General features: G+C 38.0%; 1 long non-coding RNA gene across 2 annotated transcripts in view; it reads right to left on the bottom strand.

Moving 5' to 3' along the window:
- The window catches only part of LOC110256462 (uncharacterized), a 133,021-nt gene that overhangs the window by 30,900 nt on the left and 78,578 nt on the right, over positions 1-23,543 (bottom strand). The gene's annotated exons all lie outside the window — the stretch shown is intronic.

The following is a 23,543-nucleotide window of genomic DNA, read 5'->3' as shown; positions in this document are numbered from 1 at the left end:
TCTTAATGAGTTTCTTTCTTCAGTTCAAGACCCAAAGAGATAAATGTAATAATTCTATCCAATTACATGAACACATCCTAAACTTTTCTCACCTTTACCATTCTCTTTTGCTACTCTAAACTCAAATTTTTCTTCTTTCTAAATCCAACATGAAAACCATTAACTAGTGTTGTTAATATACTTTAGAAATTTCTTTTAATTTAGTGAACACTGAGTTAAAATCAAGATTATTCAGAACTTATTAAAAAGAGCATTGGATTCTATGGTTAAAGGGCCTCAAAACACTGTAAAAATATTTTTATTTTGATTGAAAAATATTAGCTCCAATTCCATAGCCTTATACCCTAGAATTTATGCTGGAATAAAAGAGAGGAGTAATTCTGAAAGACAACATTTTAAAAGTATTCCAATTACCTAATTTTCTCATAATCTTCCAACTTTACAGTCATTGTTAAAGCTCAGACTCTTATCATCTTTTATCTATACAAATACAATGTGAAATCTCTTGGAGTTCCCTTCATGGCTCAGTGGTTAATGAATCCAACTAGGAACCACAAGGTTGCAGGTTCGATTCCTGGCCTCGCTCAGTGGGTTAAGGATCCAGCATTGCCGTGAGCTGTGGTGTAGGTTGCAGACGCGGCTCGGATCCCGAGTTGCTATGGCTCTGGTGTAGGTGGGCAGCTACAGCTCTGATTAGACCCCTAGCCTGGGAACCTCCATGTGCCATGGAAGCGGCTCAAGAAAAGGAAAAAAGACAAAAAAAAAAACAATGTGAAATCTCATAGTACCTTTTCCGTAGCAGTATTTTCCCATTTTCTTATTAACTCGATACTTAATATTGAATAGCAGTTGATAAAAGCATTTTCAGGAAAGATTCAAAGAGGATCAAGTTTGCAAAAGCACACTTTAGTCCTGATTCTGGAAGTTCCCTCCCTCCCCCTGTCCCCCTCGCCCCATGATCACATTTGATAATTTTACTTTATTGTGGGCTTTGGATAATTTCTCTCGTGTATAAATTAGGAGGATTTAACGCTTCCTATATCTTGAAAACAAGGATATCACCTTCATCCATTCCATCTTTCACATAGTTCAACATTAGCATATAATTTGGTTATCAAATTATAAACCCTACATGTGAAATAGGAAAAAAAATGAGAGAAAATACTTTTATAATTAAAAGGAAAACCAATTATTACTAATTCCACCTATCATCTTATAATGAAACATAAAATGGTAGGGGATGAGGGGGGTTTGCCCAGGATAGATTTCAGTTAGGGTCCTACACCTTATGCTGGATAATCGATTTCACTTACTTCAGTTATAAGTGCCTCTGTTTTTGTCTCCCCAATAATATAATTTCTTTAACAGATACTAAAAAAGATCTCTGGGTTTTCTCATGAAATAAATTTATTTGCTGCCCCTATTGCACTATAATCCAAAAGGAAAAAACAAGAATCATTTATTAAATGCTATAGAAGAAACAGCAATTTTGTTCATATTTCTTTCTTATTTCATTTGTCTATCAAGTAAATAAAACCAATGGGAAATGACATCAGGTGATTCTGTGACATGTCCTTACAAGCCAAAGACTTGGGCATATACTGGTGACTTGAAAAAAAGTTTGCAGAAAGGCTTGGTCATGCCAAGAGACTATAGTTGCTCTTGCTTTTCTCATTAAAACTTTCAAGGTGAAGGAATATGTGCTCCTGAAATATCACCATTTTAAATCCTGCTTGTTTGAAACATTTCACAGTCAGCCCATTGATACCATCTTAACGGATACACAGCTGGAACTTTTCCCATATGAGTCTAATGACTTTTTCCTTTAATACCCTACCTCCTTCAGTTCCGCCTTTCTAGACAGCACAACATACTGAGTGTTGATTTATACCAGGATACAGGCTGTTCTTGCCTTTTCTTTGTCCAGATTGTATGAAGGTCACAGTGAACAAGAACTTCTCTCATGTACTTATGCAATATTGCAGAAGTCAGGGCTTCTCTCAGCTTGAGCTTATTATTTGGAGATTTGAGTCCTGACTTCATTAACTGCTTGATTTATTTTTTGCCTTTCCTTAAATTAAAAATACCACTGGTGCCTACATATTTCATTGTGTGTTTTCATCAGTTTTTAAGTTTTATTTGCTTTTTGACATGGCCTCTCCCTTGATAGCAGGAGGAAATGCAAATTTCAGAGGTTTCTTTATCATACTAAATAAACATCACCTTTCTATTGAAAACACCTCTAGTTCTTATCTATCGGGTTTCTTCTATCCTTCTCTTTAAGAAATGGGGAAGTTCAGGATTGGGAGGGAGCTAAAAATCATCAGCCTCAGGCCCCATTTAATGCTTGAACATCTGGAGTTCTGCTCAAATATGTCCTGTTATGTAGAACTCATTTCCTCACTAAGTGACACCATTTCAGTTCCCAAAGGCTCTAATTGTTAAAAGGTCATTCTTTTTATCAAAATTAAAATGGTTACTATCTTTCACTGGTTTTTGAAGCTTTTGAGTAACATAGAACTTCTAAATTCTTTCCCCCAGGATACTGCTTGATGCTGCCTGCTATCCTTTCCTCTGCCTGCTCTAACACTTTCTCACCTCCAACACAAGATTCTCAAGCAGCCCTCCCAATGGCAAAACCTTCTCTTAATTTGCTCTAGGTTGTCAGCCTTTCTGACATACAAAACCAACAAATAACAGCGTTATATGTAGAGTATGCCATAATGGTATCATCATTTCTTACATTCTTTATATTATACTGGCATTAGCATACCTTAAGCTTAGAATTAACTTTTTTGGGAAGTCATATCATATTGTAATTTCCTGCCAATTAAAATCACTAAAGAAATTACATTAGTTATAGCTTATAGAATCTAAGTAAGGTTTTGTACCTAAATTAGAACATTACATCCATTTTGATTCTATTTCACCTTGTTACTTTTGTCCTCATCTTTCCCAGAGATCCCCACCAGAGCATCTGATCAAGTGACAATGTAAACTTGAGTGAGACACCTAACTGGAATGAGCCCCTGTTTTTCTAATGGAAAATCTGAGAAAGTAATAAAATAAATGAAAAGAGGAAGAAAATTCTTTCCCAGCCTTTAGACTAGAAAATCTGTGTTCTTTTGCATGAAGTAGAAAGCAGATGGAGTTCCCTTCATGGCGCAGTGGAAACAAATACGACTGGGAACCATGAGGTTGCAGGTTCGATCCCTGGCCTTCCTCAGTGGGTTAAGGATCCAGCATTGTCGTGAGCTGTGGCGTAAGTCAGAGATGAGGCTTGGATATGGCATTGCTGTGGCGGTGGCATAGACTGGAGGCTGTAGCTCCAATTTGACCCCTAGCTTGGGAACCTCCATATGCTGCGAGTGAAGCCCTAAAAAACAAAAACAAACAAAAAAGGAAAACAGGTAAATGTAGTATGAGACACTGCAATTTAATAATTTAATTAACTATGGGTTAAGTTTTGATGAGCCTAATAAAAATTAAATTTGGATCCTCAAAAGAAACCATTTTTATGGGCCAGCAGCACAATTACTAAAAATAAAATCAAAATATTTAGTCACAGAATTTGCTGTTCCTCATTCAGAAGTCAGTTGCATTTCTGTATACCAGCAATGAAACATTAGAAAAGGAATACAAAAATACGATACCTTGGAGTTCCCGTCGTGGCGCAGTGGTTAACGAATCCGACTAGGAACCATGAGGTTGCGGGTTCGGTCCCTGCCCTTGCTCAGTGGGTTAACGATCTGGCGTTGCCGTGAGCTGTGGTGTAGGTTACAGATGCGGCTCGGATCCCGCGTTGCTGTGGCTCTGGCGTAGGCCGGTGGCTACAGCTCCGATTCGACCCCTAGCCTGGGAACCTCCATATGCCGCGGGAGCGGCCCAAGAAATAGCAACAACAACAACAACAAAGGACAAAAAGACAAAAAAAAAAAAAAAAAAAAAAAAAATACGATACCTTTTAAAATTCCACCTCAAAAAAATCAAATACCTCGGAATACACCTGACCAAAGAGGTAAAGGACTTATATGCCGAGAACTATAAAAACTTTAATCAAAGAAATCAAAGAAGATGTAAAGAAATGGAAAGATATTCCACGTTCCTGGATTGGGAAAATCAATATTGTGAAAATGGCCATACTACCCAAAGCAATCTACAGATTCAATGCAATCCCTATCAAATCACCCAGGACATTGTTCACAGAACTAGAACAAACAATCCAAACATTTATATGGAACCACAAAAGACCCAGAATCGCCAAAGCAATCCTGAGAAACAAAAACCAAGCAGGAGGCATAACTCTCCCAGACTTCAAGAAATACTACAAAGCCACAGTCATCAAAACAGTGTGGTACTGGTATCAAAACAGACAGACAGACCAATGGAACAGGATAGAGAATCCGGAAATAAACCCTGACACCTATGGTCAATTAATCTTTGACAAGGGAGGCAAGAACATCAAATGGGAAAAGGAAAGTCTATTCAGCAAGCATTGCTGGGAAACCTGGACAGCTGCATGCAAAGCAATGAAACGAGAACACACCCTCACACCATGCACAAAAATAAACTCCAAATGGCTGAAAGACTTAAATATACGACAGGACACCATCAAACTCCTAGAAGAAAACATAGGCAAAACACTCTCTGACATCAACATCATGAATATTTTCTCAGGTCAGTCTCCCAAAGCAATAGAAATTAGAGCAAAAATAAACCCATGGGACCTCATCAAACTGAAAAGCTTTTGCACAGCAAAGGAAACCCAAAAGAAAACAAAAAGACAACTTACAGAATGGGAGAAAATAGTTTCAAATGATGCAACTGACAAGGGCTTAATCTCTAGAATATATAAGCAACTTATACAACTCAACAGCAAAAAAACCAATCAATCAATGGAAAAATGGGCAAAAGACCTGAACAGACATTTCTCCAAAGAAGATATACAGATGGCCAACAAACACATGAAAAAATGCTCAACATTGCTGATTATAAGAGAAATGCAAATCAAAACTACCATGAGATACCACCTCACACCAGTCAGAATGGCCATCATTAATAAATCCACAAATAACAAGTGCTGGAGGGGCTGTGGAGGAAAGGGAACCCTCCTGCACTGCTGGTGGGAATGTCAACTGGTACAGCCACTATGGAGAACAGTTTGGAGATACCTTAGAAATCTATACATAGAACTTCCATATGACCCTGCAATCCCACTCTTGGGCATCTATCCGGACAAAGCTCTACTTAAAAGAGACACATGCACCCGCATGTTCATTGCAGCACTATTCACAATAGCCAGGACATGGAAACAATTCAAATGTCCATCGACAGATGATTGGATTCGGAAGAGGTGGTATATATACACAATGGAATACTACTCAGCCATAAAAAAGGATGACATAATGCCATTTGCAGCAACGTGGATGGAACTAGAGAATCTCATACTGAGTGAAATGAGCCAGAAAGACAAAGGCAAATACCATATGATAACACTTATAACTGGAATCTAATATCCAGCACAAATGAACATCTCCTCAGAAAAGAAAATCATGGACTTGGAGAAGAGACTTGTGGTTGCCTGATGGGAGGTGGAGGGAGTGGGAGGGATCGGGAGCTTGGACTTATCAGACACAACCTAGAATAGATTTACAAGGAGATCCTGCTGAATAGCATTGAGAACTATGTCTAGATACTCATGTTGCAACAGAAGAAAGGGTGGGGGAAAAACTGTAATTGCAATGTATACATGTAAGGATAACCTGACCCCCTTGCTGTAGAGTGGGAAAATAAAAAAAAAAAAAAAAAAGAATTTGCTGTTCCTATGGCTTGAATAAAGATATCCCAGAGAAGGCAGATTATGTAATTCATATAGGGTTTAGATAAGAGCCCATGTGCAAACCTAGGTCTTGCTATATACCAAGAAAGTAGAAATAGCACGACAATGTTACTGTAAATAAATAAAGGAATGCAAACTTTCCATTTCAGTGAAAGCTAGGACAAGGTGGACATTATTTTACTGAGAGAAAAGAAATAAGTATTTTTATTCAAAAATAATTTCTTGAGCACCTGCCATATAATGTATCAGGCACTATTCTAGTCTCCAAGCAAATAGAACAAACAGTAACTTCTCAGAAAAGAGAAACAAAAATTAAACAGTTAACTGATGTTGAAAGTTGGTGGGGGGAATCAAAGAATATGGATCACAAAAGCCAGGGAGACAGAATATTCAGTTTTTAAATAGGGTCATACAAGAGTAAAAAAGAAATATTTGGGGGCCATTTGAAAAAGGTGATGGAGAAGTCCAGCAAATATCTGGGACAATAGCATTCTAAGCTGAATGAGCAGCCAATGCAGAGACTGGAATATTCCTGGGGAGTTTCAGGAACTGCAAGAATGCAATTGTCTATCGAACAGGATGATCAAGAGGAAAAATAATAAGAAGCTGTCAGAAACACGATGGTGGCCCCAACATTAGAGCTTTTTGGGCTTTTGGAAGACTTTGACTTTCACTCTGAATGAAGCGAGACGGCACTGAAAGGTTTTGACAGAGCAGTGATATAATTTGGCTTACATTTTAAGAGGATTACCCTGGCTGTTCTATTGAGCTTGGCTTGTAGGGGGACAGCTTGAGAGTAGAATAAGCAAGAAAAATGAGCATGAGATTGAAAAAAATCTATGTGAGTGGCAGTGATGTCTTAAAACAAGGTAGTAGCAATAGACCTGGTGAGGAGTTATCGAAATTCTGAAAATATTTGGAAGGTCAAATATTTATTAATACAAATTACATTGGAAAGCTTTTGAGAAAGAGAATAAAATCCAGAGAATAAGATTACTCCCTTAATCTTATCCTCAGGTTAAGTCTAAAGAAATCAATATATAAACTATGAAGAGCTCCAAAATAATTACAAAGTCAGAAATTCAGCTGTATTTTTCACAATATCAGGGAAACTATCTTTGATCAAGCTGTGAGCAAATAGTTTGTCTCTAGATTTGTCCTATGCATTATTTATAACATGCTAAATACTGTCCTGGTGTTATAATTATTTGATGGGTGAAAATAAATCAAGCCCCAAATCTCAGGTAATATTAAGAGAGAAAACAACTTAATGTGTATAAAATTGCAACCTTTCTCTTCAGAATAAAATTTCAGAATGTCCTTTTATGAGAATCAAAAGGCGGAAAAATAGTCCCTATGTTTTTTTCTTTTCCTCTTGTTTTCAGTCAAGTAACATGGGCCTATTTGCTTAAATAAGGGAAATATTTACTTCTTGCTTTCTGTTGGTGGTGACTAACATTATAAGTATGAGTTATTGTCTGAAATTAAGAAAAAAGAAAGATGAAATTCAAACAAGGAATTCAAATTCTGTTTTCCTGGAAGTTATAAACATATTGCCTCTAGTAGGCAACCTCCTCACGTGGTTTCCAATGATCCTCGTCTGCTTGGCAGCTCCCACACTCTCGTGTGATTTCCTCACCCTGAGTGTGAGCTTGACCTATGACTTGCTTGGAATAAATGGAATGTGGCAAAAGGAATGGGATGTTACTTCTGCGACTGGGTTACAAAAGGCTATGACTTCCATCTTGTTAGCATTCTTTCTTTGTGGCACTTTGTCTTGCCTTCTTGCTAACTTGCTGGTGTGGTGTCGGAGGCTCTATTGGAAAGCTCACATGACAAGAGCTGAGGTCAGTCTCTAGTCGGTAGGTTATGAGGAATGGAGGTCTCAGCCCAACAGCTCCATGGAAGACTGAATTCTCCAGGGACCAACCATCACCTAAGGTCCTTCACAGAAGAGCCTTGAGCTGACACATCCTTGTGATGTTTCTGGAACCAGAGAACCCCACTAAAAAGCAACTGGATTCCTGACCCAGGAATCTGTGAGATACTGTGAAATAGTGTATGTGTATTGTTTTAAGCTGCTAAGTTTTAAGCTGCTGTTATGGAGTGATAACAGCTAATACACATCTCTTTTAGTTCATATTTAGGAGGTCTGTCAAAACAACAGTGAATAAACACTTTTTTTTTGTTTTTTTGCTTTTTAGGGCCACAACTGTGGCATATGGGAATTTCCAGGCTAGGGGCCAAATTGGAGCTGCAGCTGCTGGCCTACATCACAGCAATGCCAAATCCAAGCTGTGTCTGCAACCTACACCACAGCTCACTGCAATGCCGGATCCTTAACCCACTGAGTGAGGCCAAGTATTGAAATCATGTTCTCATGCATACGAGTTGGGTTCATTTCCACCGAGCCACGATGGGAACCCCCATGAATAAACACTTTTAAGTAGATCACCAGCTGCTTTAATGTCCTGGCTTTTTATGCCATTCTCAAGAGATAATGGTCAACTATAAATGTTGCAGCTGCAAAAATAGGCTTTTGAAAATAAACCCAAGTTCCTCAAGTTGAGGCAGTGATTCAGGTCAGAATGAGAACATACTCAACAGCTGAAATGTAAGCTACCACTTTCCATTTTATGTAATAGCTACGGCTATGGAATAAAAGTGTGACAACAGTAGGACTTTATTATGATTCTGCACTGTTAACATGTTTAACGATCACAAGACTCAAACTCGGAAGTATGTTATAACCCTCAAAAAATGAGGGATGGGGAAAAGGTTTTCTGTTTAACACATCTTTTATTTTCACCTCTGTTTCTAGCCATCAATTGCTAAAATTTAGCTGGTCGTATGCTTAAATGCTATTGAACAAAGAATGTCATTCTAAGAGGCTGTAACTTTCTGTGTGACAGGTAAAATACTTTTCAATATTATATTTTAAAATTAGCCAAGGAATAAGAAATTTAATATAAGTACTGAGTAAATGTATTAATAACACACCCTATGAGGAGCCAGGCCTATGCCTAGTTATACCTAATGGCAGGATTATAAAGATGGATTTCTCCTAAGGATTTGATTTCTACAGTTCAGTGGCCTGTTCTTGCTTTAAATACATATGCCTCAAATGATAAGCTCTTAAGTAAGTTTAAAGTAGAATGTTATTCTAGCACAACTAGTTAGTATCTATTAACAGTGAAAACTGGGATAACTTACTAGCTACCTCTCTCTCTTTTTTTTTTTTTTTTTTTTGGCCATGCCCACAGCATGTGGAAGTTCCCCAGCCAGGAATCAAACACAAGCCACAGCAGTAACCCAAGTCACAACACTGAAACGACAAGTCCTTAATCACTAGTTCACCAGGGAATGCCAATTACTTCTGTTTTTTGAAAGTCTTTCACAAGACATTTCAGTACAGCTTCTTTCTTTCATATCAGCCGTCACAGCTACAATGCTCAAAATTTAGAATCCTTCTTTACATTGTACACTGTGCTGATTATTTAGAAACCTACTACTGCCACTTGTTAGCTATGTGATCTTAGGGGAGTTACCTAATATTTCTGAACTTTAATTTCCTTGTCTCTAAATGGGGGTCATAATCTACAGAACATACTGTGTTATTTTTTTGTCATGATCATGTAAAATAATCAAAATTGAGAGTTAAGCTCAAATCTTAATATAAAAGCATGAAAGTATTAGTGCTATCTTATATCCTTCATCATACTACAGTGGAGTAGAAATGAATATATGAATATTTGCACTCTCTTGAACTTTGAGGAAAGAGGAGAGATTATAATAATCAGTCTGTAATAGAGTTGGAAAGACCTTCATAAAATTTGTCTTTTGCCAATATATTATTAGAGCACATCACAGAAATTTAACTCATTCTAATAAAACTGGTAATACCAATATCAAGGAATGTAAGTTAATGTCCCCTACATTAACAAGTAAGAGTAAGTGGTCCAAATAAGTTGAATTAAAATAGCAGTTTGTGTTCCTTGTATTTATGTCTTTAAATTCAATCTCAAAACTTATTGCTCGAAACAGAAATATTTGCAGTTTCTTCATGGAGCTCACTAAACCCCTAGCCCTGGGTTAACTATTGTCATACACCCTAGATAGAAATTTTCTCTGCATTTTATCATCCTTTCACAGGAGATAAAAAGACCAGGTAAGCATATTCAAAACATGATTTTTCCTGAGTGAATAGGGAGGAGAGACCGCTGAGATCCTCGTACTTGGCTTTTTAGATCACCAAGAATAGGGATATATGATCAAAGACTGAATGTGCTTAAGAATAGCAGGGTAAGTAAAAATGACAACAATATGAATGACTCAAGGGTCAGCCAGTTTATGGCACTAGAGGCTCATCGGGAATATTAAATCCATTATTCACTGCAGACAGTCTGTGTAAACCAGGGCCTTCCAGAATATCTACTTACTCTTAATATTTTCTAAACAATAGTGTCCTTTATTATACTAACAGTATCAATAAGCAGGACATAAAAATAAGAAAGACGTTTTAGATAAGTTTTCTTTTTCAAAAATATAGATTTTTAAAATATATGTGCAAGACACAGGTGGATCTGCCAGAGTAAAGACATTTCTATCAGACACTCCTCTTTGAAACCAATGAAAACTACAAAATGCCTGAAACTCAATAAAAATTGTCTGTCTTCAATGAAAATATGGAAAGCCAACTCAACTTCAAACCCTATTCTATAAATAAGCTGCCAAGAACAGCGACATCAGAACCAATTTGTGGCATGATGCCTAGACTAGATCTTTCTTTATATCTAAGTCTGTGGCTATGTTTGCATTTTCATCTAAGTACGTTAATGTACACAAAGCCAGATAGCACAGACCTGAAATGCCTGTGACCCACACAATTCATGCTTGATTGCTTATTTGAGATATGTTTAAGAAACTGAATGAGTTATGGAAAAATACATAAGCCTCATCCCACCCTGCAGAGAGGCAGAGAGTGAGGCCAAGCAAGGAACAGACAAATATTCTCAAGAACAAGGGCTTAAGTGGGAGGGAATGAAGGAAACAATCACAACAGCTGATCATAAGCCACTGAAGAACTTGCAAAAATACAGACTCATCAAAAACAAAAGCTATGAGAGAATGACTCACTCTGGTCCAAGCTTACTTCCGTTTTGCCTCAAATGCTCAGAGCACTGAGTGGATAATGGTGTATACATATGCTCAGATGGCGTAACAACATATTCTGAGAAATATTTCTTTCCCAGCTTATTTTTTTAGCATATTGCTGATACTGACAGAATAGACCCCATTAAAAATAATTTAAGATGAGAAGAACTCTGTACACAAACTAGGTATCCTCACATAAAAGGAGTAAAGTAACACAACAGGAGTTCCCATCGTGGCTCAGTGGTTAATGAATCCGACTGGGAACCATGAGATTGCAGGTTCGAGCCCTGGCCTTGCTCAGTGGGTTAAGGATCCAGCATTGCCGTGAGCTGTGGTGTAGGTCGTAGACATGGCTTGGACCTGGTGTTGCTATGGCTCTGGTGTAGGCTGGCAGCAACAGCTCCAATTTGACCCCTAGCTTGGAAACCTCCATATGCCCCAGGTGCGGCCCTCAAAAAGACAAAAAAAAAAAAAAGAAAGAAATCTTTAAAAACTTGGCCTATCAAAGAGAAACAAATATATTAAAAATTAATAAGACAAAAGGAGGTAAAAAGTAAGCTGAGAAAAAAACAAGGAAACATAGACAAGGAAAAGAAAACAAACATGGAAATAAAAATCACCTTACAAATAGCAAGAATTTATAATGGACATAGCTGAAAACATAGGCTTGGACATAGAAGAATTGGGAACAGTGAGCCAAATAAAAGTGTCTTCAAATATTCAGTAGCAGCAGGGGGATTCCAAAAGTCTTGGTCTTGGATGACACTTGGCCTTGCTTAAGACCTGCTGGCATAGCCCAGGTCCTGGGAGAGATTCAAAAATGGCTAAGCATGAAATTATCAACCACATGGCAAGTTTTAAGGTCTGAATCAAAGGGTGATATAGTGAGACAAGCATTTATTCATGCCATATCAAATGGCAACTAAAGTTTAAAATTGTCTGTAGCTGATGTGATTTACTTGTGTGTTTCCCAAGCTACTGGGTAAGGGAGAAATTTTAACTTACCAATTTCTTTTCTTTTTTTTTTTTTTTTTTGCTTTTTAGGGCTGCACCCACGGCATATGGAGGTTTCCAGGCTAGAGGTCTAATTGGAGTTACAGCTGCTGGCCTGCACCATAGCCACAGCCATGCCAGATCTGAGCCATGTCTGTGACCCACACCACAGCTCACGGCAATGCTGGATCATTAACCCACTGAGCAAGGCCAGGGATTGAACCCACAACTTCATGATTCCTAATTGGATTAACTTCTGCTGTGCCACTAATTAATTTTCTCATTGTCTCCTTTGGTTAATGCAGATACTTTAAGTTTTAAATAGTCCCTTTCAGGAGTTCCCTTCAAGGATCAGTGGTTAATGAACCCAACTAGCATCCACAAGGACGAGAGTTCAAAGAATAGACCTCAGGAGAGAGAGGTCTGTGTCTTGGGTCCTACACCTTAAAGAGTTCCATACTGACCTTATTCTGACTGCATTTCTCCTCTGTGGTGAGGAGTTATCAGGCCAAGGCAGCATAGCAACCTGTAGCATACATGTCCATCTTCTAAACATACATCAAGTACACTGGGTCTCCATACTCCTTGCCCAAGTGGGCTCTGAGCCCATTTCCAAGCTGGGCACAAGCCTCTTCCCTGGGCCATCCTCTGAGAGCAGTCCCAACCACTTCTGTATGCACCTGGGATAGACAGACTTTAAAGTGGTCCCCAAGATCAATGCCTCCTGGTGTTATCGCATTCTATAATCTCCAGTTCTCACCCTTGAGTGTAATCAGAACTGTGAGTGCTTCTAAACAACAGAAGGTGGCAAAGGTGATGGGATGTCACTCCTACCACTACGTTACATTATATGGAAAAAGCAATGGTATAACATATCCATGATTATGTTATGTAGGACTTGGTTTTACTAGACGACTCATGATAGAGTCTTACCATCCTGTTGCCTTTGAAGAAGCAAGTCATGAATTTTGTACCCTTTAGGAACTGCCAATATGCTAAGGGAACATGGAGGCAGATCCTTCCTCACTCAAGCCTTCAAATGAGAATGCCGCTAGACTAACACCTTCATTGTTAACACCCTCCTCAAGGGAACCAGCTAAGCTGTGCCTTGGCTATGAATCCAAAGAAACTAGGAAATGCTAAATGTAGCTATTTGAAGCCACTAAGTATGTGCTGCATAAAAATTTAATACAGCATCTCTAGGTCAAAGGGTGGTGGTGGAGGGAGAGGGGGATGAAAGGACTGAATGCAGTTTGGCTATGTGGCCTGGAGCATTGTATGGGGCTGCTTTTAGACTGTGAGGGAGTCTGGTTGGTGTGTAGAAGATAGTGGGAAGAAAGGCCGGCTAGGGCTGTGTTTGCCATCATTGCTATGATCTGATACAGATCTCCAAGGAGCCATGCAACTGTAAATCTAAATGCAACCTTCTTGGTGGCTGTGAAGGTAGCACAGTAGAACACACTTCATCTAATAACTTGCTAGCCTTATTTATAGTTTTTTAATATAAAGAACATGGTACATGGGTCTCCACTTTTGTGTCCTGGGCCTGTTGAATCTGTTCTTTCTCACCTCCCTTCAAGTCATCCCTGCTAACTCAGCCCTATTTTGGCAATGATAGGTTTGGCCTCTTTACATTCCCAGTAGAGTACCCTGCTCTGCTGCCCCTGGCACACATCATTTCGGCTGTGCATGGTGACCCATCTAAGCCCTCTGCCCACACAAAGCTTGAAGGAAGCATATTCTGCTGAAGGGCAGGTGGTCATTTCTAAGTACCTCCAAATTCATAGGGGAAATAAAGACATTAGACAAAGACTTCCTCTTTTTCTCTCTTCCTAACCAAAATAATTAGTGTTTTACTGTCAAGCTGGTTCTCCAGGTTGGTTTGGGAAATGGGAGGAGGCAGGTTTTCTGCAGCATAGCTTGTTCCAAGAGTGCTCAAAAGTTTGCAAAGCTAAAATTCCCCTTTACATTAGGTTTTCTCATTAGCCAAGCTAACTTGTTTTCTCCCTCCAGCACTTATAGTTCATAAAAGGGTAAGGTTTAGGATACTTGTGACCTCTCCCTTCTACTCCTTTTCTCACATTTTCTCAAGGCAGAAGAGCTGGGCTTTCTGTCATCTCTATGTGATGTTATGAGTTATCCAGGCCTACAGTAAAGCTCTGTGTGCTCGTTTGATAGGACTGGTTTTTGATATGACATATAAGTTATAGATATTGTGTTTTCTATGTCTCACAAAAGTCAGCTGTGAGACAAAGCTTAAAAAAAAAAAAACCTCTTTGTAGTAGGAGAGCTTGTTCATTACTGGGGCTATAAACCTTATAGATAACCATTGAAGGTGTAAGACTGGAAAGATACATGAAAGAGAAGAAAAACTGCCTTAATCCTACCCAAACAAAACAAGAATTAAACCAACATTACCAATATGTTTTATTGTCACTTAACAGAAACCTTATTTAACATGCAAGTTGTTGAAGATCCCGTGTGGTGTAGCGGAAATGAATCTGACTAATATCCATGAGGATGCAGGTTTGATGCCTGACCTTTCTCAGTGGGTTAAGGATCTGGTGTTGCCGTGAGTTGTGGTCTAGGTCTCAGACGTGGCTTGGATCCTGCGTTGCTGTGGCTGTGGTCTAGGCCAGCAGCTTGTAGCTCTGATTCACCCCCTAGCCTGGGAACTTCCATATGCTGCGAGTGTGGCCCTAAAAGCAAAAATAAAAGTAAAATAAAATGCAAGTTGTTATGCTGAGTGTCCTATTGCTAGATGCAATCATTATAACTCACAATCTTAGCTGGTATTCTACCAAAATGTTATGATTTCATAACTGCTGCACAGATGAATAACTTCGGCAAATGCCACCTTAGAATGCCATGAAAGCAAAGACATGCTGGAGCTATGTGTACAATAACAAATGTCCAGCTATTGCAAAAAAAAAAAAAAAAAAAAAAAAAAAGGTCAGATTTAGGCTAAGTGGACTGTGTTTAAGTGTTTCTTTTCTTGCCATTGAGTCCACTTAGTCTAACTATGGCAAGAGAATAAACATCTCATAACTCCAAGAGACTTAACCAAAGGAGGGAAGTGAAGTGGAGAGGAGTGGCCAAAATAAAATTATTGTGGATTGTTCCTCTTCTCCTCCCACCCCGGCCCTTATTTTTTCCCCCAAATACTACCGAGTAAGGAAAACAGGAGAGGGAAAATGAAGAAGTGAAGAAGTTAAAAATGAAGAAGTGAACTAACTTCTTCACTAACTTTCACTAACATAAGTTAGTGAAAAGAAGAGCATTTGTATATGAAATTTACAAATTGGGAAATTAAAATTTTTAACATAAATTGTGTTTATTTCAAATGTCAAAACAAATCTAGGTATATCTAATGGCATGTTGCGGCAGAGCTTGTTCATATATAGAGCTTGTTTGTGGGAGGGTCTATATACCCGCCTGCCCCTACCCCGTCTCCACCCCCACCCCCACCCCCCCTCCTCAGGGGAAAGAGAAACAGCTCATAGGTGATGCCTAACAATGATGCTATAGATACTAGGCCTCTTCTAATTACACAAAGAAACCCCAAATGCTGTGATTAGTGCTTAGTGATTGAATAAACCTGGAGGGAGACCGGGTGATTGTCAAAGAGAGCCCATGAGAAACCAAAGGCACACTCTGTGCCTTCTCAGTTCTGTGAGGATACTGCACATAGGTTGGGTGTGCTAAGAGGTTCAGAGGGTTAGCCTTGCTCCAGAAGAACAGAAATTCCCAAGAGCTGTGTCTGGCAGCAATTGAGGTCCTTAGCAGGTTGCTCGGGTGGGTACAGAGAGTAACCTAATTGTGTGCAACAGATAAAATGGCCAAATGCCTCACTCAGCTTCTCTGGCAGTTGATGTAAGTTTGCAGGCTTTAAGTCGACAAGGCAAGCTGAGAAGATTTGTATATTAACAGAGCTTGGACATCACATATGGGCTCCAAAAGAGAAGTGGAAGAGATGTAGAGGGAACTAAAAGCACTGAAGTTCAGGCTGAAGCAAAACCCCACAAAATAAGGTAATACATGAATCTTACTGTGTCCCTGTTTGTACACTCAAGATTAATGTGTCCCAGAAGCATGGCCTAAATGGTCAATGTTCGTCATAGCTAAAATCTGGCTTATACATCAAAGTTAATTTTTATGTAAAAAAATCCTACAGTTATTTCATTTCCATGCAGAATTTTATACATAGCACAATATCATATGTATAAAGGGTTTTTTGGTGTTTTTTTTTTTTTTTTTTTTTTTTTTTTGTCTTTTTGCCATTTCTAGGGCCGCTCCCGTGGCATGTGGAGGTTCCCAGGCTAGGGGTCAAATCGGAGCCTCCGGCCTAAGCGGTATCCAAGCCGCGTCTGCAACCTACACCACAAGCCCAAGGCAACGCCGGATCGTTAACCCACTGAGCAAGGGCAGGGACCGAACCCGCAACCTCATGGCTCCTAGTCGGATTCGTCAACTACTGTGCCACAACGGGAACTCTGGATTTTTTTTTCTTAATGTAATAAAATATCCCTGGTAAAAGACACAAGTAGCTGATAGCACTAACTGCCTCTGGGAAACTTGGGAGGTAGTTTGAGAAGGGGAAGTTGACTTATTTTTAACTATTTACATGAGTATGACTTTTGCTTATTTTTATCATGCACATGTTTCCTATTCATAAAATCCCCCCAAATTTAATTATAAATAGACCAAAATAAATCTTAGTGCTTTTAAAACCCACTTTTCATCAGATTAAAAGACTCTAATACATAATGTCAATAAGTGATTTAGAGCAGCCATTTCCTAGTTTTTTTGTTTGTTTGCTTTAAAGTAGTAATATAGATGGCAGTATTGGATAAACCCACTGTTCCTAAATAGACAACAGGACTTTAAAGATTCCAAAAGTCTTACAGGCCAAAATTCATTTTTCCCAATTAGACTTCAGGAATCACCAAAAAAAAAAAAAAGTTCTGATCTGATTATGAGAGCATGGTTTCTAAGTGCCTCATTTTTCTTTTATTTTTCCCTTCTTCCAGGAAACTCAGGTGGGCAATGTTCAATTATAGCTTCTGGCAATATTTCTCATTTCCTTTCTACAAATTCTTATCTGTTTCGATCTTTATTCAACTATGTTCCATAGTGGTTTTTATTGTTAACAATTTCAAATACGTTTTGGCAGTAGGGACTGCTTAAATTTAAACAAAGTAAAATAATGGATTGGGCAACCAATACAGAGTCAATAATTTCAAGAATGCTCAGTAAAATTATATGTGTTTCTGGAGTGAAATATGGCAGTGCACATTAATACTCTTTTTTTAAAAAAAAAAAGAATATTCTTCTATAATCCAACTTCAGTAATTAGAGAAAAAATTGCTTTGAAAGGCATTGTTGATCGGTCTTAAGATAAAGCAAAACAGTTTCTGTGCAGAATAAATAATAGTCATAGCTTGAACACATCTTCATAAGCTTGCTCACCTGGGAAGTTATATAGTAGCCTTTGAGAAAAGTTGAGAAGCACTGACTCAGGTTTTATATTCCATAAGCTTGAGAATAGGAAGCTGGTATTGGAGCTGTCCAATCTGCCTGATGCTAAGTAGTCAAATGTGGTTCCCAAAGGAGGGTACCTCAGTCCCTGCATTTGCTCAACTGTGAATACATTTGTGAATGTCACAATGGAGGAGAAGGACGATATTGGCAGAGGTGAGAGGATTGCTGGGGAATAACCCACATGTCACAGCTTCCCACAGTGAAGAATTACATAGTCCAACATCTTCGTAGCACCCAGATAGAGAAATTCTGGTCCATGTCTATTCTTCTCTTGGGTTTTGCTGCCACTCTTGTGAGTAGTGCCAGACAATAGGGTAGATCCTTGTCTTTATTCATCTTGATAATAAGGAGAGGGTGGCTGCCCAAGAATGAAAGTGATTCTTGTTATCTGTGCCCTTGGCCACAACAGCTCAGGAATGTTCCAAGGCTGAGGTATTGAAATGAGAGGGAAAAAAAGGTCTTTTATATTTAATCCTTCAAGATTCCTCCTTTGAGGCAAGAAGTTCACAGTATATCATTTGCTTGAAAAGGGGTAAGGACATGCAGGAGACATAGAAATAGATTAATATTGTTAAAATATTCCCCCCTCCTATGTTCCAGAGATGTAAAAAGGATTTAGTGAGAAAAGGTGTGAAGTATGTGGTTTCATCTGGGTGTAAAGAGGCTAAAAATGTAATAACAATGTAAACATAGGATGAAGGTATTATTCTGGGTGGCAGATTGAGAGGATGTGAAGTCATTGCTTAAGATCAGGAAAACCCAAAATCTAAATAATTAAAACCATGGGCTTCTTTGGCAAACCAAAGTTTTGCTTTAGGCACTATCTCCTTATTCAGATTTTAATTAGAGAAGGGGTAGTATTGAGAATAATCTTTTTCCTTTTCTTGCTTAATACTTTTCTAGAGATAAGTACTAAAATATATAGACAATAAAAAAAAGAAGAAATAGATGTATGGGTTTGGCTAATTCCCACACTTGTTAAAGTGTTCTCTAAATAATTGCACTGTAGAAATACATATCATTTTTTTTTCCAAAGACCAGGTAAAAATAGATACAAAACAGTACATGAACAGATGTTGAAATTCTAAAATGTTAGCAGTATACTTTTACTAACCTTCATGTATTTCATCTTTTTTAAATTTAAAATGATAGGCAAATATTTGGGAACACTTTGACATTTGCTTTTCATACAACCTACATCTTATTATAAGTAATGACAAATAATCTTTTAGTGTTATGTGTTAGAAAATGAAATTCACTGATGGGATAAATGGTAGACTCCTGATGGGTAGGCTGAATATGCTATACGCCCAAATATGCCTTTTTGCCACAAGGATTTTTTTTTTTTTTTTTTTTTGTCTTTTTCTGGCCATACCACGGCATACAGAGGTTTCCAGGCTAGGGATCAAATCAGAGCTGTAGCTGCCAGCCTACATCTTTCACAATACCTTTCTAAATCTCCTCTTGTACTCCTCTTAAATATTGGAGTTTTTCAGAGATGTGTCCTAGGTTTCCCTCTCCTTTTAAGCACTGCACTTTCTCTAAAAGATCTCAACAATTGTTATGGATCTTTGTGAACATCCAAATGTCCACAACTCCCAAATTTAGATCACAAGCTTCATTAATATTTCCATACCCAACTACAAAGATTCTGATACTTGCACTTGCATTTCATTAAGCTGCCACCAGAGAGTGGTGAGGCCATTAGTTCTGTATAGATTGCTGAGAAAGTATAATTCTTCTCTCCATAATGATACATGTCAGCAACTGAAACAGAATTCAGGAGCTACATTTTTATAATTCTAATAACGAAATTATATTTGGTTTCTAAATGAAATGACAAAAGAAATATTCACAGAAGATACAGAAATTCAACCACCTAGTGACTTAGTACTCAGCCTTGATTAACTTCAGATTTTAAAGGTATATGAAAGCTATTTGTTTCTACCATCAGTGAACTGAGTGACTTGCAAGAAGTTTTAGTATTAGAATTCAGCACAAAGCTGGAAGCATAGGATTTTCTAGCTCTTATACTTGCAGTTTAATCCAAGAGCTAAGTAAGTATCCTGTGTTGTCACTGCAGCAGCACAGGTTTGCACCCTGTCCCTGGAACTTCCACATGCCACAGGCACAGACAAAAAACTATATATACATATTTTTCCGCTATTTCATACCAAATCTACACAGCACATGTAAACCTAACAGCACTATTGGTTTAATTCAGAAAGTGCTCTAAAACCTTGATAATAGCAAGAGAGTGATGAGCTGAGAGAGGAACTGATTGAGTCTCCATATTCACGGCCTCATCATCCTCTCCTGCCATCTGAATTAGGGTTTATAGTACTTAAGAGGACACATGGCATAATGACTAAAAATGGAAACTGAAATTAAAAGAACTGTGATTTCTCTAGAAGACAGAAAATCTTTGTCCCAATTCTGCCATATGACCATGAGATCTGGTACTAGCACTGATTCCTTCACTATAAACTCTTCTCAGCACCAGGATTCCATCCCTAGAACCTAGTACAGTAAGAATGAGTTACATACAAGCACTGCTAACTAAAGAGCCAGACTTTGGAAAACAGACACGCCATCACCACACCACAGTTTCTTCATCTCATAAAAGGGAAAAAGTGTCATCTAATTCAAAGAGTTAATATGAGGATCCATGGAGATAATGTATTTTTTCATAGTTTTAAATTCTCCAATATTGCATCAAATTAGGTGGATGTTATTATTATTGCTTTTAACTATAGAATTAGATTCAACGACAATAAAATTCTAAAGCTAAGAGTTTTGTAACTGATTATACTTTGTCTTCTGTCCTTCTCAATCCTCTCCTGACACATTATCAACCCTAAATAAACTCCTCCAACAGGGGCTGTGCCTCCTTCTGAAAATTGACAAAGAAAACCAAATAATTCATCTTACAAATGTCCTGGTTTCTAACTATATCTGATATATCAGAAAGGATAAGCTAGGTTAGGCTGAAATAATACATAATCTCAAATTAGCTTAAAGCAAAGGCATAGTGCTTGTTCACACTGCATGTTCATTGCTGATAGGCTAGCCATTCTCCTCCATGTCAAACATGAAATCCAGCACGACAAAGTACCCACTGCTTGGAATATGTCTTTATTGTTGTGACAGAGGAAAAGAATTCTGGAGGATTTTCCACTGGCAATTAAAACTTCCTCCAGTGGTAACACTTAGTTTGTCTGTTAATTCATCAGCTGGAAATAGTTATACAGAGATAGTAGATGAAAGTCAGCTATGAGCTCAGAAGGGGAAGAATTAGAAATATATGAACACTAATGGTAACTATATTTGGACCCTCTGATGGTCTCAGAAATCCTATTTGTCCCATGTTTTTGTCTCTCACTTTCATTCAACAGTGATTTCCAGCCTTCCCTATATTTTTCAAACTTCCTACCAACTATCCCCAGTCTCTAAAAATGTTCTTTCCACCTACTTGGTGGAGAAATGGATGCTATCAGGCCCTCCAGGTTGGTAAGCTCTACGGAGACAGGGACAATTAACTGTCTTGTTTCAGTCACATCATCTCTGCCTGGCATAGTGCTAGCACACAGTAGTTGTCAAGTATTTATTATTGCACACATCTTTTCCTGTTAACATTAGGTCTCTCCCGTTGAGGTCTAAGGTAGGCTGAAAAATAGCTCCCTAACAGGTATTCATGTTCAAATTCCTAGGACTATATGGGGGGAAAAAATAAGTGTTTGCACATGTGATTAAGTTAAAGATATTGAATTATGAGGATTATCCTGGATTATTTGGCTGGACCCTAGATGCAATTATACCTATCTTTATGATAAGGAGGCAAAAGAAATTTGACACACACGGAAGACTCTGTGAAGATGGAGCAGAGATTGGAAGATTCTGGCCTTGAAGATTAAAGTTTTGTGGCTACAAGCCAAGGAAAGCCAGCAACCACCAAAAGCTAGAAGAGGTAAAAAATAGATTCTTTCCTGGAGCCTCCAGAGGGGGCACTCTTCCAAGACCCTGGTTTCAGTCCAGTGATCCTTTAGCCTCCAGAACTGTGAAAAAATAAACACCACTAAGTTTGTGGTAATTCATCACAAGAAACTAATATGCAACTGATTTATCTAGGATTTATGTTTTCTAGAATGTATGCTTTGGGTAAAATATTCCTATATTTGAAAATGCCTAATATTAACATAGAATTTTTTTTAAATTAGTTGTGATTTGTATCAGCATGCATTGGCTCCATTTTGAGAAATTACAGTACTTGCAGTAGTATTTTACTTCCTAGAAATGGAATTGATTTATACAATTTAGGGTGGAGATTTCAAAATAGCAAATGTACATATCAGAAAAAAAACTTTGATGTAGTTCACTGTCTCCCAAATTGGAATCATTTAAAATATATTCATTATAATTACTGTGGTTTGTGGAGGTAAAAGTGTATATGGTTACATTTCAGTAGTTGTGGTGGCACTGAGGCTTACCAAAATTATATGTTTGTTTATTGGGTTTGCTGCCATTTCTCTGTTCTTTTCTTCTCTTTTCACATGTTAATAATGTTCTCTACTTATTTTGCTTCTGCATCAGTTCCTAATTTTCTTTAAAATACCCAATATCTAATAGCTCTTACCTACATAAGTTGTCATTGCTATAATAAAGTAGAAATCCAATCCTCTGCAAAATATAAGGAATGAATATATAACTCTACAGAATTTTTTTAGTTGTTTTTTTAGAACTCAGGCTATAAGTTTAGAACATGTCTTTTCCAGATCTGAAAGCAATTGAGATTTTCACAGTAAAATGACAGACTACATATAGAGTCTCATGAAAGCTAAAGTACCTACATACAATTTAGAAAAGTGTTGAAAATGGGCTGGGGAAGAAACTCCTTACACATTTTTATACTTGCTTAGATACCTGAGCAAGGACTTTAAATTCTCAAGGAATCTATCTCTACAATTATCTGTGAGCATAAAGTAATATTTACTTAAGAAAATTACTTAATTTATAATTGTAGCTTATGTCCATTTATGTTTTTATTGTAGCAGGATTTTATTTTTATGAGTTAAAGCTCTACCACAATAGACTTCTAAAAATTGTTTTTCCCCTACTGCAATGTCTCTTTGTAATAACTGGATGCAATTGTAAGCTACTTCATAAAGCAGTAAGAAAATAACTTGCTATGTGATACTTTGTTGGTCTCTAGGAGTTTCACTGCTACTTTTGGAGTGGTCTTGTTTATACTCTTGAGAGTCACCAGTGCAGTGGGAGGTTACAGCTCACTCCTGTTTCTGGCTGATCCCAAATCCAGCAGCACAGAGATCATGCTTTTGTTTCTATTTAGATTGTGAATCCCTCATGCATTCCAAATATTAATCAGTGTTTATTTCACTTCTGGATCAACCCTTTTCTTCCCCAGCCTACCCTCTACAGCCTTCACAGACTGTATAATGAGACACAGCTGATGCTGTTTGTTTATTCCTGTTGAGATATTTTTAACATCAGACTTTTTCTCTGTTACATTCAGCCTCACCCACTCTCATTAGAATCTAAATCTTTTCTCTCTGGCCCCTCCGGGAGTCTTATATATGCACAAAACACCCTTTAAAGTGAAAGGGAGCTTCTCCTTCAATGCTCTTTCTTATCTATGATACCAAAAAGAATAGGTCCCTCCCAAACAAGGAATACAGGGCTATTTTTCTTTGTGTTTGTCAGGCTCCCCGTGTCTCTTCATTTCTTCCAGATTGTAGAGTTGTGCCAACACCCTCCCACAGCCCCTTGGGTGTTCCATAAATGTTAAGTGAATGGATGAATGAAACCTAATGTGAGACTATAAGAAAAAACACACAAAAAACCTAAAGTTAAGCACAAGCATTCACATTTTCCAGTTGTATCAAAAGCAGTCTGTTTGTGATTCAATACTCAGGCATTTAATAAAGAGAAATAACTACAGATGGAATCAGTAAGTGATCCCAGAAGAGCAACCAACATCAAACAAAAGGGATCTGTCTCA

Source organism: Sus scrofa, chromosome 13 (genome assembly GCF_054392235.1).
Source record: "Sus scrofa isolate SSC_HxYL_T2T_F1_AM1 chromosome 13, Sscrofa_HxYL_maternal_Yorkshire_Landrace_v2.0, whole genome shotgun sequence".
NCBI classification, from domain to species: Eukaryota; Metazoa; Chordata; class Mammalia; order Artiodactyla; family Suidae; genus Sus; species Sus scrofa.
Note: the sequence above shows the minus strand (reverse complement) of the source record. Positions and strands in the feature narration are given on the sequence as shown.